This window comes from Homarus americanus, unplaced genomic scaffold, assembly GCF_018991925.1.
Source record: "Homarus americanus isolate GMGI-L3 unplaced genomic scaffold, GMGI_Hamer_2.0 scaffold44060, whole genome shotgun sequence".
NCBI classification, from domain to species: domain Eukaryota; kingdom Metazoa; phylum Arthropoda; class Malacostraca; order Decapoda; family Nephropidae; genus Homarus; species Homarus americanus.
In genome coordinates, this window is record NW_024756871.1 from 409,884 (window position 1) to 425,338 (window position 15,455).

Consider the following 15,455-nt stretch of genomic DNA (forward strand, 5'->3'; position numbering starts at 1 on the left):
CTGTCTGTCTGTCCTCCATCTATCTATCTATCTATCTATCTACCTACCTATCTATCTATCTATCTATCTATCTGCTCTCGTATCTGCTACAATCTCCACCCCCCCCAACCCCACTCCTACTCAACACTCCTCACTAATTGCACCTTTCTTCTTCAGCTAATTGACTGCTTAATTGGATCTCTAAGGCCCAATGTGGATAGTCGACCTCGGCAGTTTTCGCTAACGGTATCACCTTGGGAAAAGTTCGATTTGTTATCACGTTACAGGATTAGTAAATGAGAGAGAAATAAACTTTTAAATCTTGCTTTCAATTTCCCGTTTTATGGTCGATCTTGTTGTTAAGTTCACATGCCATCATACTAAAGGAAGGGCTTGAGTCTGAGGTCGTACTTATGACTGAGGTCGTACTTAAGATTGAGGTCGTGCTGAAGACTAAGGTCGTGTTTGAGAATGAGGTCTTACTTAAAACTGAGATCGTACCTAATAATAAGGACGTACTTAAGACTTGAGGTCGCACTTATAATTGAAGTAGTACTTAAGACTGAGCTCGTCCTTGAAACTGAAGTCGTACTCAAGATCTAGGAAGTCCCTATAATTGAGGTCGTAATCAAGATATACAAACTAAGGCCTTACTTAAGAAGATCTACAATACGTCGTCCTTGAACCCGAGATGGTACTTGAGAAAGTGGTGGTACTTACCCTCATCTGTTTGAGCTGTGTCCTGACGTATTCAGCTCGGCTAGCCTGGTCGGGCCCCACCACGGTGAAAGACCCCGTGTACTGCAGGAGTGAATAAAAAAGGTACATTAGGACGACTACATACACTCACAAGGGGGGGGATGGGGGTGGTCAGAATACACCATAGGACACCCCCCACCCCCCATAACAAAGTACACAGGTGCATTAACATTATCTTACAGGAAAATACAAGTGCATAAAAAATATTCCCTCTGTTGAAAGAAAAGTATAAATTCACACATAAATACGACCCAAAGAAATATACATAAAAGTACATACGAGCGACTCCATGTACAGCAGGAAGTACTCAAGTAGCTTACATTACGAGAGTTGTTACATAGTACTAGACTTTTTTATTTTTTTGTACATTAAACTAAAACGATGGTGGGCTAATGGTTATGGGGAGGAAGGGGGAAGAAGGCGGAAGGAGGGGATAGGGAAGAAGGTAATGAGGGAGGGAGGGAGGGAGGGAGGGAGGTGGATTAAAAGAGAAGGAAGGAAGGAAGAGGCGAGAGGAAGGAGGAGAGAGAAAGAGGGGGATAGAGAGAATGTGTGTGTGTGTGTGTGTTGGTATAACACATAACTCATCAATCATCTCAACTAGAGCAACGTCCTCATTGACTTCGATGAACTGCCATAAACAAGTCAGTGTGTTGGTACGCCTGAGACACCACCACCAGAGCCCCTTGAGCCGCCTACCTGTACCAACAACTGAACAACAAATCCTCTTATATCCTCGCCACATTATATAACCTCCCCACATCATTCACTAATTTTGTCAACTATTCTCTCTCACTTTCCTTCACTCCTGGGACTATCTTAACTATCTTAATACTAAATCAGACTAACGTTAACGCGAAGGATTACATAGATTCATAGTGATAAACACACACTGATCTAACACGCCCAAGCAGTGAGGGTCTCGAGGTGGTGTTAGATAATAATGGCCTTATGTCATCACAAACATTTAACTCCGGTATAACCACAATACTTTTTTGTTTAAGTTGTAATGAATTTGCTCTGATTTTATGTTATTATTTATAAGTTAACTCTATGGATGGAGTGGATGCACCTGGATGTAATTTACCATCATGGGAGGTCTCAGTATCCATGAGTCTGGATTCCCTATGAATACTAAGACATCAACAGAGAGTATGTAAAACGGTCATGTTTACATACACGACTATACACAATATTAAACAAAAGACAAACATAATTATTTACTTTACATAAACAAATTAAAAGATCGCTTACAAACCTACTACAACAAGGTGCAAATTCACAGTCTGGTGGAAAGAGTTTTTAAAATTCCTTAACGCGGGAGCTCACACACAGCTGGGCCACTGTCAACACAACCTAGCGAGACAGAGGGAGGGAGGTGAGGGAAGGACGGGGGGGGGACCTTGTCTACGGGCACACTCTACGCCTCACTGCGCAGATAAGCTCCGCCTATTGCTGGTTGTCCCTGCAATGTACAGCAGTTCATTAGCGGTAACGAGGTAGTTGGACGATGACATGATCAAACGGTAGATTATAATCCCTTTAATAAATGAATCACCCTGGTATACGTATACATAACAGTGTGCGTATGTTTGTATGTGTACATATGTATGTATGAATCTAAATAAATATATACAGAGAGTTATTAAGAGGTTACATCATTCTAGACGTGGTAATAACATTCACACACGTTCCCGACATCACCACACTGGCTCATAACACGGGCAATTAGGTATCATTCTCACCATTACTTAGAGACGACGAGAATAACGAAGTCCACACACACACACACACACACACACACACACACACACACACACACACACACACTAAAACAAAATAAATAGTAGGCCTAAGTAGAGAAATAATAGATATACGGACAGACAAAAGGTGAACAAACAGTAACATACCCCATAGTCTCTTGTTTCATCACTAAACCTATAAATACACCTGGACCTTCTGTTACGTCATTCACTCTATCAACAAACCTAATATGGCACTATATCATTATGTCCTATATTATACACTAAAACACATTAACATAACACTATAACATCCATCAGAATCCCTTATATTACAGCATACCATAATTAAAACACCTTACAGACCATTACAAAATCTATTAACAATATATTAAATTACAAAATACATCATAAACTGTAATTAATAAAATATATATTACATAATAGAGTTCGCTACCATAACTCCTCCCGTAGCTTCACACAAACGACACGACACACCTACACAATAAGGTCGATCTATACATCCCCATCATAATACACTCACGTCATTATGATCACAGGATGGATAGAACTGTGTTACTACCAGATCGGGATAAATATTTCCAAGGTTTCAGTTCCCGCGCAGCTCATTGTTCATCACGGTGAGTTTTATCTGGTGTTCATTGTTCAGTTCTCAGCGTGAAGAACACACGTACGGAAGAACAATGACATCCAGCTGAGTTGTAAATCCGGGTAGCGTTGTCACTTTCACCCCCCCCATCAACCCCCCCTCTCTCTCTCTCTCCTTCCTTATTCAATCCCCCCCCCCACCACTCCTTCTACATCCTTCCCTCTACCTCTCTCTTCATTCTATTCCTCCTCCATTCTCATTCCGTCTTCTCCTCCTACCTCCCTCCCTCCCTCTACCTACCTCCTTATTCCTTCCCTTTCTCTACCTCTCCACTTCCTCCCTCTACCCACCCCCTCACTCCCTCCATCACTCTTCCTTACCCCCTCCCTCCCTCCCTCTCCCTTCCCCCTGACAAAATACCTTACTGACACGATCATTTTTTTCTCATAAACTCGATATACTGAAGAATTGATTAAATATTTTAGATTCATTAAAGTAGAACATCCGTCAAAATAAAATACCCAATAAAATATAAATTAGACAATACAGAAATTTCACTGAAGCAGAAATTTCGTTAAAAAAAGAATAAAAAATAAATAAAAATGTAAAAACAGAATAAATCACTCACTAAAATCAATACCAAATAAATAAAATAAAAAACCAGTTTTATTTACTTACCCCCAAAAATTAAAATATACACGAAAAAAGTCCGTAATTAAAAAAAAAGTCAAGATTAAAGCAACACGTTAATTACAACACAAAGGTAATGATGGCAGCAGTAGTCACTCCCGGTATACAAGATCTGATAACGAGTTCATTTGGGCCCAACACTGACGGCTACTGTGTAATGGATCTCGTCTGTAAACATGAATGACCATATTTTTAACTCACGCTCAAAAAGGGTTAATGTGAAATAAAAAAACCCACATATATTTATCTTTTATCGTAATGCTAATGGCGTGTTTAGAAGCCTTTTGGGGATGATGGAAGTCTGTCTGCCCCCCCTCTCTCTCTCTCTCCCTCTCTCTCTCTCTCTCTCGTAAGCTTCTCCGTATGAATATTTGACGAACATAAGCGTATTACAAGACTGGCTGTTACCCTAGGGAGAGACACACAGTGAAGCCTCAGAAGCCTCGGGACGGTGGAAAAGGTAAGTGGAAGAGGAATGGGATGGGTAGTTGTGGATGGGGAGTGTGAAAGGTAGGTGTAGGTGGTAGGGAGGTGGGAGGGATAGTGTGGATGGTAGAAGATGATGATGAGAGAAGAAGAAAGACACAAGTAATAATAAGAACAAGGAGAAGCATCACACACACACACACACACACACACACACACATAAACACACACACACACACACACATCACTAGTCAATCTCACCAAAACAAAAACACACCCTTACCCCCCGTCATCCACCACCACCAACACAGGGACCAATAAACACAACATCACATACCCCTCAGGCAGACAACATAAGGCTCGGATACCAGGAAATGGTCTTAGTGTACAGCTGGACTCACACCTCCTCTCCTCTACCACTACCCAGGCTAATAGCGAACACAGGACCCCTCTTATCCCAGGTCACTAGTAAAAAAGACATTTCGCCTTTGAGGGTGAAAAATGTGGATTAGGGATAAAAGCCTAAGGGAAACTGATTTATTCGGCTCTAACTTACTTTAAGGAGTTATGAGCGTTTGTGAAGAGTTGTATTTCTCACTAAGTGTCGGAAGATATATTAAAAAAAATTGTCTTTGATGTAATAAGTTGAAATTATCATTGAGTGAAAAATATGTTGTGGTTTGATTTCGATAATAATGTTTTACGATGAATAATTATGGCAAATCTGGAAGGAATTACACCTACGATGAACACAGGGGAAGAAGACCTGGCCAAACCACACGTGAAATAAAAATCCCTCAACGAAAAACCATCCATCAGTTCGGTCAGAAAAGAAGGAAATTGGACTAACTAAACACAGACCGAAAAGATAATAATAATAATAATAATAATAATAATAATAATAATAATAATAATAATAATAATAATAATAATAATAATAATAATAATAATAATAATAGCTCTGCCTTAACTAAAACTAAATCACTCTTGTGAATTTCAGTAAGAGTGACAATGTATCTTGTTATTAAAAACCAAGTGAATTATAAGACTAAATATCTCAATTATGGAGTTACTTATTATAACTAACACTCAGGACACACACACATATATACACAACACACATATAAATACACACACACAAGATACACACACGCGGACATATGCATACACGCACATACAAGTCTCACGCCAATAGTGTCACCTATTCAACATTTCCCGATATCAGACGTTACCTTCCTGCTTGTAGTGTGTGTATGTGTGTGTGTGTGTGTGTGTATCGGGAGGAGATCAAAGACGAGACAACCTTACACAGACACACACACAGAAGCAAACATATAAAACCCTGACATCGTACCTGACTCACTCGTCCTATGGTAGAGAAGCGAAGAGAGGGGAAAAGGGAACCCCAAAAATTCATCTAGGAACCCCAAAAATTCATCTAGGTAAAAGGCTGGCCAGGGGGGGATGGGGGAGGAGGAGGGATGGAGGGGGATGGGAGAGGAGGAGGGTCTGACTTGTGCAAGCCCTCCAGTTATTGAAATCATGAATTTGTTTGGTGTGTGTGTGAGTGTGTGTGTGTGTGTGATGGTGGAGAAAGGGGTTTGTGATAGGGAGGAGACAGAGGTACAGATAGGGGGGAAGGGTGGTAATAAAGGTGGGAATGGTGGTTAGGGAGGAATGTGGACGAAGGGGGTAAGGGTGGTGGTGGTGGAAGAGGAGAAAGGATAGTGGTGGTAGTGGTGGTGGCAATGGTAGAGTAGTAATGGTAGTGATGATGACGGGTTGAGTGAGTTAATGGTGGCAGTGGTCTTGGGAAGGAAGGGGGTAGTGGTGGAAGTGATTGTGGGGAGGGAAGACGTGGGAGAGGAAGTAGTGGCAGTGACAGAAGGAGGGAAGTCGTGGTAGCAGTGATCGAAGGAGAGAAGTGGAATGGATAGTGGTGGCAGCGATCGTGGAAGAGAAGAGAAAGGGGTAGTAGTGGAAGTGATCGAGGGAGGGAAGTAGTGGTGGCAGTGATCGAGGGAGGGAAGTAGTGGTGGCAGTGATCGTGAGGAAGGAAGTGTTTACACGTGTGACTGGGAGGAGGTTGAGAGCGAGGGTGGCAGTACAGGGAAGGAAAGAGGTGGGGAACTGAAGAGTATTTGAGGTAAACAGTGTAAGGAGGGGAGAGAAAATTTAATAAGGTCCTGCTGAAGTACACTTGATCAGGCTGTCTGCATTTGGGTACACAGACCTGCACACTGTGGAGACTAACTGGTTGAAGAGCTAGATGTATGAACAATGCTGAAACTAACTGGTTGGAGAGATAGATGTATGAACAATGTTGAAACTAACTGGTTGAAGAGCTAGATGTATGAACAATGTTGAAACTAACTGGTTGAAGAGCTAGATGTATGAACAATGTTGAAACTAACTGGTTGAAGAGCTAGATGTATGAACAATGCTGAAACTAACTGGTTGGAGAGATAGACGTATGAACAATGCTGAAACTAACTGGTTGAAGAGCTAGATGTATGAACAATGTTGAAACTAACTGGTTGAAGAGCTAGATGTATGAACGATGCTGAAACTAACTGGTTGGAGAGATAGATGTATGAACAATGTTGAAACTAACCGGTTGAAGAGCTAGATGTATGAACAATGTTGAAACTAACTGGTTGGAGAGATAGACGTATGAACAATGTTGAAACTAACTGGTTGGAGAGATAGATGTATGAACAATGTTGAAACTAACCGGTTGAAGAGGTAGATGTATGAACAATGTTGAAACTAACTGGTTGAAGAGAAAATTTTATAAGAAATCTAAGAAGTATATCATTATTGTATATATATATATTTTTTCTATCTGACACTCCTCAATAAACGTTCTAAATACAGTATTCCACAAAGCCGAAAATTGAATAAACGTGACTTTTGGGCGATTTTCTCACATCAGCTGGAACTACTGTGTATAAATGGTGACAATGTTTACCTGTCACACAACATCGAGAGTGACAGCTTACTCATCCTCCACCAATCATCCACCGAGCCTTCATCCACTGAGCCTTCATCCACTGAATTTATTGAATTTAAGATTGAAGAAGACACATAATTAAGTGTCTACATGAGGAAAGAGAGAGAGAGAGAGAGAGAGAGAGAGAGAGAGAGAGAGAGAGAGAGAGAGAGAGAGAGAGAGAGAGAGAGAGAGAGAGACTCGGTTCCTCATTCCCCCATCAAGAATACACCGACTCTACCACCAGTTCCTTCTCTTCACTGTTCCAGACTTCATCATCTACCTCACTGTCTCACTACTAATATAATTCTCACCGTATTAAAGGCTTAGAGATACGAGTTTATCCAAAGTTTACCGAATAAGTTAACAGTTAATTCCAAGTTACCAAATACGAGTGTGAGGTAAGTTACTCGTTTAATATAGGTAGCTGGCGTCATTCTGCACACGTTTGAAGATAGCAAATTGAACTGACAGCATTGGGCACCCTGGCTTGGATACCTGTTAATTGCACAATCTAATTACTCACACACGTCTATCCCCATTCTTGCCTTCCTCCGTTTGTAAACACACAGAGGGAGAACAAAAGGAGAGAGAGAGAGAGAGAGAACCACGACGAAAACAAGTGCTGAAGAATAACATGGAAGGAGAAGCAAATGTAAAGTAAGACAAAGAAGAATTTTTAGATAAATGATAAACGATGAAAAGAAAGAAAAAGAAAAACTAAGAAGAGATCAGATTTATATAGATGGAAGGATATTAAATAAGGGTTAGAGGCAAATAAAGAGAGAGAGAGAGAGAGAGAGAGAGAGAGAGAGAGAGAGAGAGAGAGAGAGAGAGAGAGAGAGAATATTCTCCGTTAGGTCACCCTAATACACTTCTCTTCATTATCTGACTAATGGATATTTTTTTGTACACGGGGGATGATTTTTTCTAATAAGTTTGGCTTCTCATCACTAAACATCAATTCTTCCTCGCCCCTGTCCACCCTTGTCCACACACCACTGTACACGCTACCTCACCCCCTATCCATACTCCACTGTACACTGAACACCGTACATCACTTAACTTGAACAATAAAGTTAATAAGGTTAATGAGATAATGGGTCATAAGCGAAGGTAATTACCCATATAGATGCATAAAACTTGGAATGGTTGCACACGGCCATAGTGAGACCACATTTAGGGTCTGTTAATTCAGTATGACATTTACCCCAAGATGAGAAGAGAAGAGAAGAGAAGAGAAGAGAAGAGAAGAGAAGGGAAGAGACATAATTGATCCCTGGGTTGACAATAATTGATTTACGAAGTCTCTCTGAGCCAGCTTAAGATGGTGGTGATATGACTTGGCCCTTCAAAACACACACACACACACACACACACACACACACACACACACACACACACACACACACACACTGCTCCTTACACTGTCACTATGTTGAAATGAACTGTAGTTTGAGCTTTTCCCCATCTAGTTATTATATGTCTTGTTTGTGTCACTTATGTTACTTGTATATTATTTGTAATTCGTAACCCATTCCCCAAATATGTAACTGTATATTTTCAGCCTTCTGGCAAGCTCTTTCAATTAATTATTTATTGTATTATTACACACACACACACACACACACCAACCACTTACAGCGCCTTGTGGGTGTATGGAGCAGCTTACTTACCCAAGCAGGTGTTAATATCTCCAAACGTGTTGACCAAAGAGAAATGACTAGACAGGTACCAGACAGAAAATGAAAAAAAGGTTTATATATTCTAAAAAAAACATTACAGGTGAGTGTATATTTTGTAATCCACCTCAGAAAGTTTGCATCAATACATTAACAAGACGACCATAATTAATGATAGTCAAAACTAATTCAAATATATTTTCTTATTAATCCATGTTCCCTGAAACTGATCATTAATAACAACATCACTTAATGAAGGGGACAGTGGGACAGTGACAGAGGTTAGGTGTCAAGTTACACTCCACACAGCAGTCACCCTTGAAGACCAACCATAAGAGAAAATGGTGATCATAGAAAGTGAAAGTTGCTCAAATTTCAAGGATGACTATAGGAAATACTTGATTGCTTTTCTGCACTTGTAAAGAACAACTGTCATCCTCCTCTGTGAAACATAAAACATCATGAAAATAAACCTAAAGTTACGCTAAGGATCTGTTAATCTTCAGGTATTAAAACAGTGAAAACAATTTTGTAGAGGATTAGCTTTGTAAGAAATTGTCTCGCTTGGTGTGAATTAAAAACGACACATTTCCAAGTTTGCGGACGACACGAAGACATTTCGGAAGGTTGCAAGTTAAGACGATATCGCAAAATGCAGAAAAACCTGCATGACCTGCTCAAACGGCCTCAAGAATGGTAAATGCTCATCAACATCACGAACTGCAAGACAGTCACGGAGGGGACAACAACCCTAATCACACCTGTTCTGTTAATGACACTTTCCTGGATACTGTCGACAAGGAAAAAGGTCTTGTCGTTGTGACAGATAATTAACTGAAGTCGGAACTGCTGCCCCAACAGTGAGAAAAGCATTTCAAGATTTGGGGATCATAAAGCATACCATTGAATACAAAGGTAAGAAAATACTATGCTCCTTTGACTAAACAAATCTCAAGTAATCTCAAATACGTCTCAGTGTGGACTACTGTATACAGGCATGGGAACCCTACCTCCAGGAAGACCTAACAACCCTATTAAAGGTGCAACACAGAGCGACTAAGATGATTCCGGAACTATGTCATCTCGGTTATCCAAGTAGAATGAGGGCCAGAGGACTAACAACCCTTCAGACAAGGCACAATAGGGCAGATCTCATTGAAACATTCAAAATCCTGAAAGTGATGGAAAACGTGAACCCAGGACATTTCTTTGTGACGTCACGCACCACCAACACGAGGGGCATAACTACAAGCTTGCCAAGTTGTCATGCAGAACAAACATAAGGAGATGGTTCTCCACACAGAGGCTGGTAGACCTACGGAAGTCTACCAGACCAACTGTAGACTCAAAAACAGTTCCTTTGGCCACAACCACTGAGGTAGATATTGTTTAGTGTTGTGGTTGTAGTTATAGGAGTGGTCGTGGGAGCTTACCTCAGTGGTTGTGGCCAGAGGTGGTGTTTGGGGTCAGCCGACTCAGCCAGGACCCACTACACCACAACCACTACCTACATTCTATTGCAAACCAATTCAATTAAATTCACCAGTAACCCTTCTACTACTACCCCTCCACCAAACCCCTCCACCAGTAACCCTCCACCAGCATCCCTCCACCAGTACCCCTCCACCAGTACCCCTCCACCAGTACCCCTCCACCAGCCCTCCACCAGTACCTCCACCAGCATCCCTCCGCCAGTATCCCACCACCAGTACCCCTCTACCAGCACCCCTCCACCAGCATCCTCCACCAGTACCCCTCCACCAGTATCCCTCCACCAGTATCCCTCCGCCAGTATCCCACCACCAGCACCCCTCTACCAGCACCCCTCCACCAGCATCCTCCACCAGTACCCCTCCACTAGTACCCTTCCACCTCCCACTTCCAATAGAGGATTTGTGATCAATGATAAAACAATACAGAAGGCTGAGAGGCGTCAGAATTCATCACACAGGAGAGTGGTGGAACACATCCCATGACCAAGAGACGTAACAATTCACAAAGTATTAAAACACAAACAAGGAGGAGATGGAGAGCCCTAAGACCTCCTACAGGATTCTATTGTAACTGTGGTCGTGGTTGTTTCCTGTTGAGTGTGTGTGTGTGTGTGTGTGTGTGTTGGAGCGTTAGGTGAGGGAAGGAGCGGCAGACAATCCGGTCTAGTCGACTAGTAGTCTAACAGCTTGGTGGTGGTCGATGGAAGGGTACACAGCTGAACTAATATCCATCAATGTATCAGTTTCATGTTCTTGTGGTGATATCTGTTAGTTGTACCTCCTCACTCGACCTCCACCACCTCTTCACTCGACCTCCACCACCTCTTCACTCGACCTCCACCACCTCTTCACTCGACCTCCACCACCTCTTCACTCGACCTCCATCTCCTCATTGCACCTTCACCATCTCCTCACTGCACCTCTATTACCTCCTCATTCGACTTCCATCACCTCCTCACTTGACCTCCACCATCTCCTCACTCTACCTCCACCACCACCTCATTGCATCTCCACCACCTCTTCACTCGACCTCCACCACCTCTTCACTCGACCTCCACCTCCTCATTGCACCTTCACCAACTCCTCACTGCACCTCCACCACCTCCTCACTCGACTTCCACCACCTCCTCACTCGACCTCCACCACCATCGCTGTGAACATTCCATGCTCTTAACACCGGTGGCAGCATTAAAATTATACGCGTCATTTAAACAAGCCCTCAAAACACCACCAAAAAATCCGGTCTGTCTCCACCATAACCTGAACCTCAAATACGTTTACCCAACTCCACTGTGACTTGGTGAAATATTGGGTATTTTTCTGCCAGACTGAGTACGAAGAGTCATTTGTAATACTCATGTGTCAGATTCCCAAAGGTAGAGTACAATGACAGTAATGATACACTTGTGTTTTCTTGTAACAATAAATATGAGGTAAGAGACTCATAATGTACCCTCGTGTGTGAGAGACATTTATAATGCATCAGCTACCAGATGTACCGTCTGACAAACTCGCTCTCAGTGTCATACGTTCTAACAGTTTCTGAATTAACTTGGTGGCGATCAATCTAACCTCGCAGCTGTCTGTTGTTGGGGTGAGAAATCTGTGAAGGTCGTGTTGGAAACTGGATTTTTTTTTTTTTTTACCTCATGAAGTCCTGGTTAAGATTTTAGCTCTGCTTCCAGCTATTACCAAATTAAAATGAGGATGTTGGAGAGACATTGAGAAAAGCAAGTCGTGGAAGGTAACGCGGGGATCAAGAGCAGCAACACAAGGTCGTATAAGACACAAATAGGTTCAGTCTTAACAAGTGACGCCGTTCTGCACATCTCTGCTTGAGCGCCACCCCCCCCCTTCAACCCCCGTGGTGTACACTCTATAAGGTGTGTTGTGTCGCCGCATTCATAATTACTTCAGCGTATACCTGACACGCATCAAGTTTAGACGAGTGATTTAATGAGCAGGCGGCCATTAACGAGGACACAAGCCTGAGGTCCGCATCTGACAGATTTGGAGCGGAGCTGATCTAAATTGTTGCAATATTATACAGTTCGGTCGGGTGTTGGGTACACTTTTTCTCGGTTGTCGCCACACACGGCACAGGTACAAATACTTAATTTATGCTCGGGATTATATCATTACACCTGAGCGACTTCAGAGTCATACTGAGAGGCTGCCTAATCAGTTCTCGGTCCGCTTTGATCCTCTTGTGTCAACCCTCTACTGTACAAAGGACGTCCCTCACCACACACCTTGTTTCTCACACTCTCCTCTGTCCATCTTTTCCTCAGTTAAAACCTTTGTCTTTATCCTACGTCATCACTCTCCCATCTCATTAATGGGTAAAACGAGGCAACATCCATCGATGGTAATGTGTTGATGTTTTACACAACTCTCCTCGGGTCACCTGCTTCGTCAGCACCGCCTGCGACAATTACAGGAGCTGGGGACACCTGAACAGACATCCGGCCACTACGGACGTGTAAACAATTTGTTCACGTCACCGATACCTCTGTTTGCCCGGGAACAAACCTTACACTCGCTGCTGCAGGTCCTGACCAACCCATCACACTTTTAAGGTAAAGAATGGCTGAAGCAATGTGACTTAAGAATGATCTCTGGCTTGGTGTGTGCATGTATTAAACCGTTTTCTCTATTGATGGTGCAGGTAGTGATGGTGACGGTGGTAGTTGCGGATATACTACTAGTGGTGAATGTATTATGGTGCTGGTGGTGGTGGTAGCAGTGATCAGGGGAGGGAGTGGATAATGTGTTTAAGAGATTGTGATCTTTGAGGACGAGTTAACTGATCAGTTTAACAAAATTATGTAATAAATGATCAAGAAAGCGATCAACATAAACATAATCAGCTTCAAAGGGAAGAACATATATTTGAAAACTTATTAAAAATATATACAAAAAATAAATATACCTGAACGAACTCCGAAACAATTTTAAATGAAATTTGTTGAGACAAGCAACAAACACTTAACACTGATGCAGTTAAAAGGTGACGGCCGAGGAATATTGTACATCAAGGAAATTTACTTGACAAAAAATATCTCGGTTAAACGTATGAGATTTTTAACACAAGGCGGACAAGTCGTCAGGCAGGTCCTCTGCTGAGCAAGTTTGTCATCAAGACCCGATACTGCCAAGGTCACCTGCCTCACCTTGACCATGGTGCTGCAACACCTGTTTTACCTAACACCTGTCAGCCTCACCTTGACCATGGTGCTGCAACACCTGTTTTACCTAACACCTGTCAGCCTCACCTTGACCATGGTGCTGCAACACCTGTTTTACCTAACACCTGTCAGCCTCACCTTGACCATGGTGCTGCAACACCTGCTTTACCTAACACCTGTCAGCCTCACCTTGACCATGGTGCTGCAACACCTGCTTTACCTAACACCTGTCAGCCTCACCTTGACCATGGTGCTGCAACACCTGTTTTACCTAACACCTGTCATCCTTAACACCAGCTGAGCGTGGCTGTTACTCTTGAATGATGAAGTTGACCACACTTAATGTTAAACGCTTGATTACACGTGAGACAGAGAGCAGGAGGAAATGTGGAGTAACACTAAAGAGGAGGAATGGAATAATAGCTTTGTCTTAATGATAACGACGTGTTCCTCAGTGACGGTGACGGACGATAATGAAGAGGCTGGTACTTAGATTCTATGATGACATTCTGTGCTGACAGTCTTGGCTGGCATTCTGGGTTGACAAGCTAGGCTAGAGTTCCTCATTTCAATGCCCACCTTTACTAACCTAACTTAACCTCACTTATGGATATTTTTCATGTGCGAGTATGATAATTAGTTCGTATGAAGGGTGGCTATGACACAGACAGACACACAGACGAGAGAGAGAGAGAGACCATGAGGAACACACACACACACACACACACACACACACACACACACACACACACACACACACACACACACACACACACACGACACGACACACAACACCTGACACAAAGACACAGGCGACGGGAGGTAGTACATGTGTTACCGGATACGTGCAGGAGGCTAATGAACGCGTGACCAAGGAAACCTCGTAGGAACGTCTCAGGAGAAAGAAGGTCATTCAGACATGGGAACGGCGGAACATTGTCGTGGGTACTGGACTGTGACGGGTTCTGTGGCAGGGAAGGATAGTGACAGGGGCGGGGGAGTGGGGGTACGGGTTCTGCTGTGGGGAGGATGGTGACAGGGGCGGGGGATGGGGACGGGTTCTGCTGCAGGGGAGGAAGGTGATTGGGGCGAGGGTGAGTTATGTGGCAGGGGGGTTGCTGCAGGAGATGGTTCTTCTGGCGGTGGCGACGAGGAGGGGGGGGTTACGGTAGCGAAAGGTTCTTGGGGAAAAGGTGACGGCGGGATGAAGGGGTTCTGACAGAGAATTGTTGTGTAGTGTCGAGGGGGAGTTCTTGTGGAGGTGGAGGGGGGGGGGTTGAAGGAGGTCCAAGGATGAAGGAGGTGAGAGAGGAGAAGGTTCTTAAGAAGTGTACTAATGTAAGGGGAAAGGAGGAGGGATGGCTAATAGGACCTCTGCAGTTATGATTATAGTAACTGCGAGGTTCTACAGGGGGTGAAGGGCAACAGACAGGTTCTTAAAATGGGACGAGATATGGTTCTGACAGGGAAAGACAGATGGAGAGTTCTTCGCAATGAAAAAAAAGGTTCTGATGTAATTCCTAGAGACGAGAGGACCCGGGAGACAGGCCAGACAGGTTTCTATTTGGATCGACCTGGGGCGGGTTAGGACACATCTGGCAGAAGTTACTATGCTGGGGTTCAGGGGGAAAATCATACGAAATAAAAAAAAACGAAAAAGAATAACCATCAATAGTTGTGTTAGGAAAGGTGTGTATCAGGTTAATTAAAATCAATCGAATCTTGACGAATAGTGTGGTACATTACGCTCTTATGGAAGTTAGTTGGTAAAGCGCAGTAATATATCATACCATCAACAACAACATCAGTCAACAAAGGGAGACAAAGACTGCAAAAAGTACACAGTGAGGCAGAGTGGACCTAAGAACAACACAACGTTAGCTAACATTACACA

The 15,455-nt window shown here is 43.0% G+C and overlaps 1 long non-coding RNA gene across 2 annotated transcripts in view; it reads right to left on the bottom strand.

Annotated features, from left to right (window-relative positions):
• Positions 1–696: 696 nt before the first annotated feature.
• LOC121856990 overlaps positions 697–15,455 on the bottom strand; it is a 61,270-nt gene continuing 46,511 nt past the window's right edge. For both annotated transcript variants that reach the window (XR_006087086.1, XR_006087085.1), the window contains exon 3: positions 697–780. This is a non-coding gene — a long non-coding RNA (uncharacterized LOC121856990). The remainder of the gene's footprint in view (positions 781–15,455) is intronic.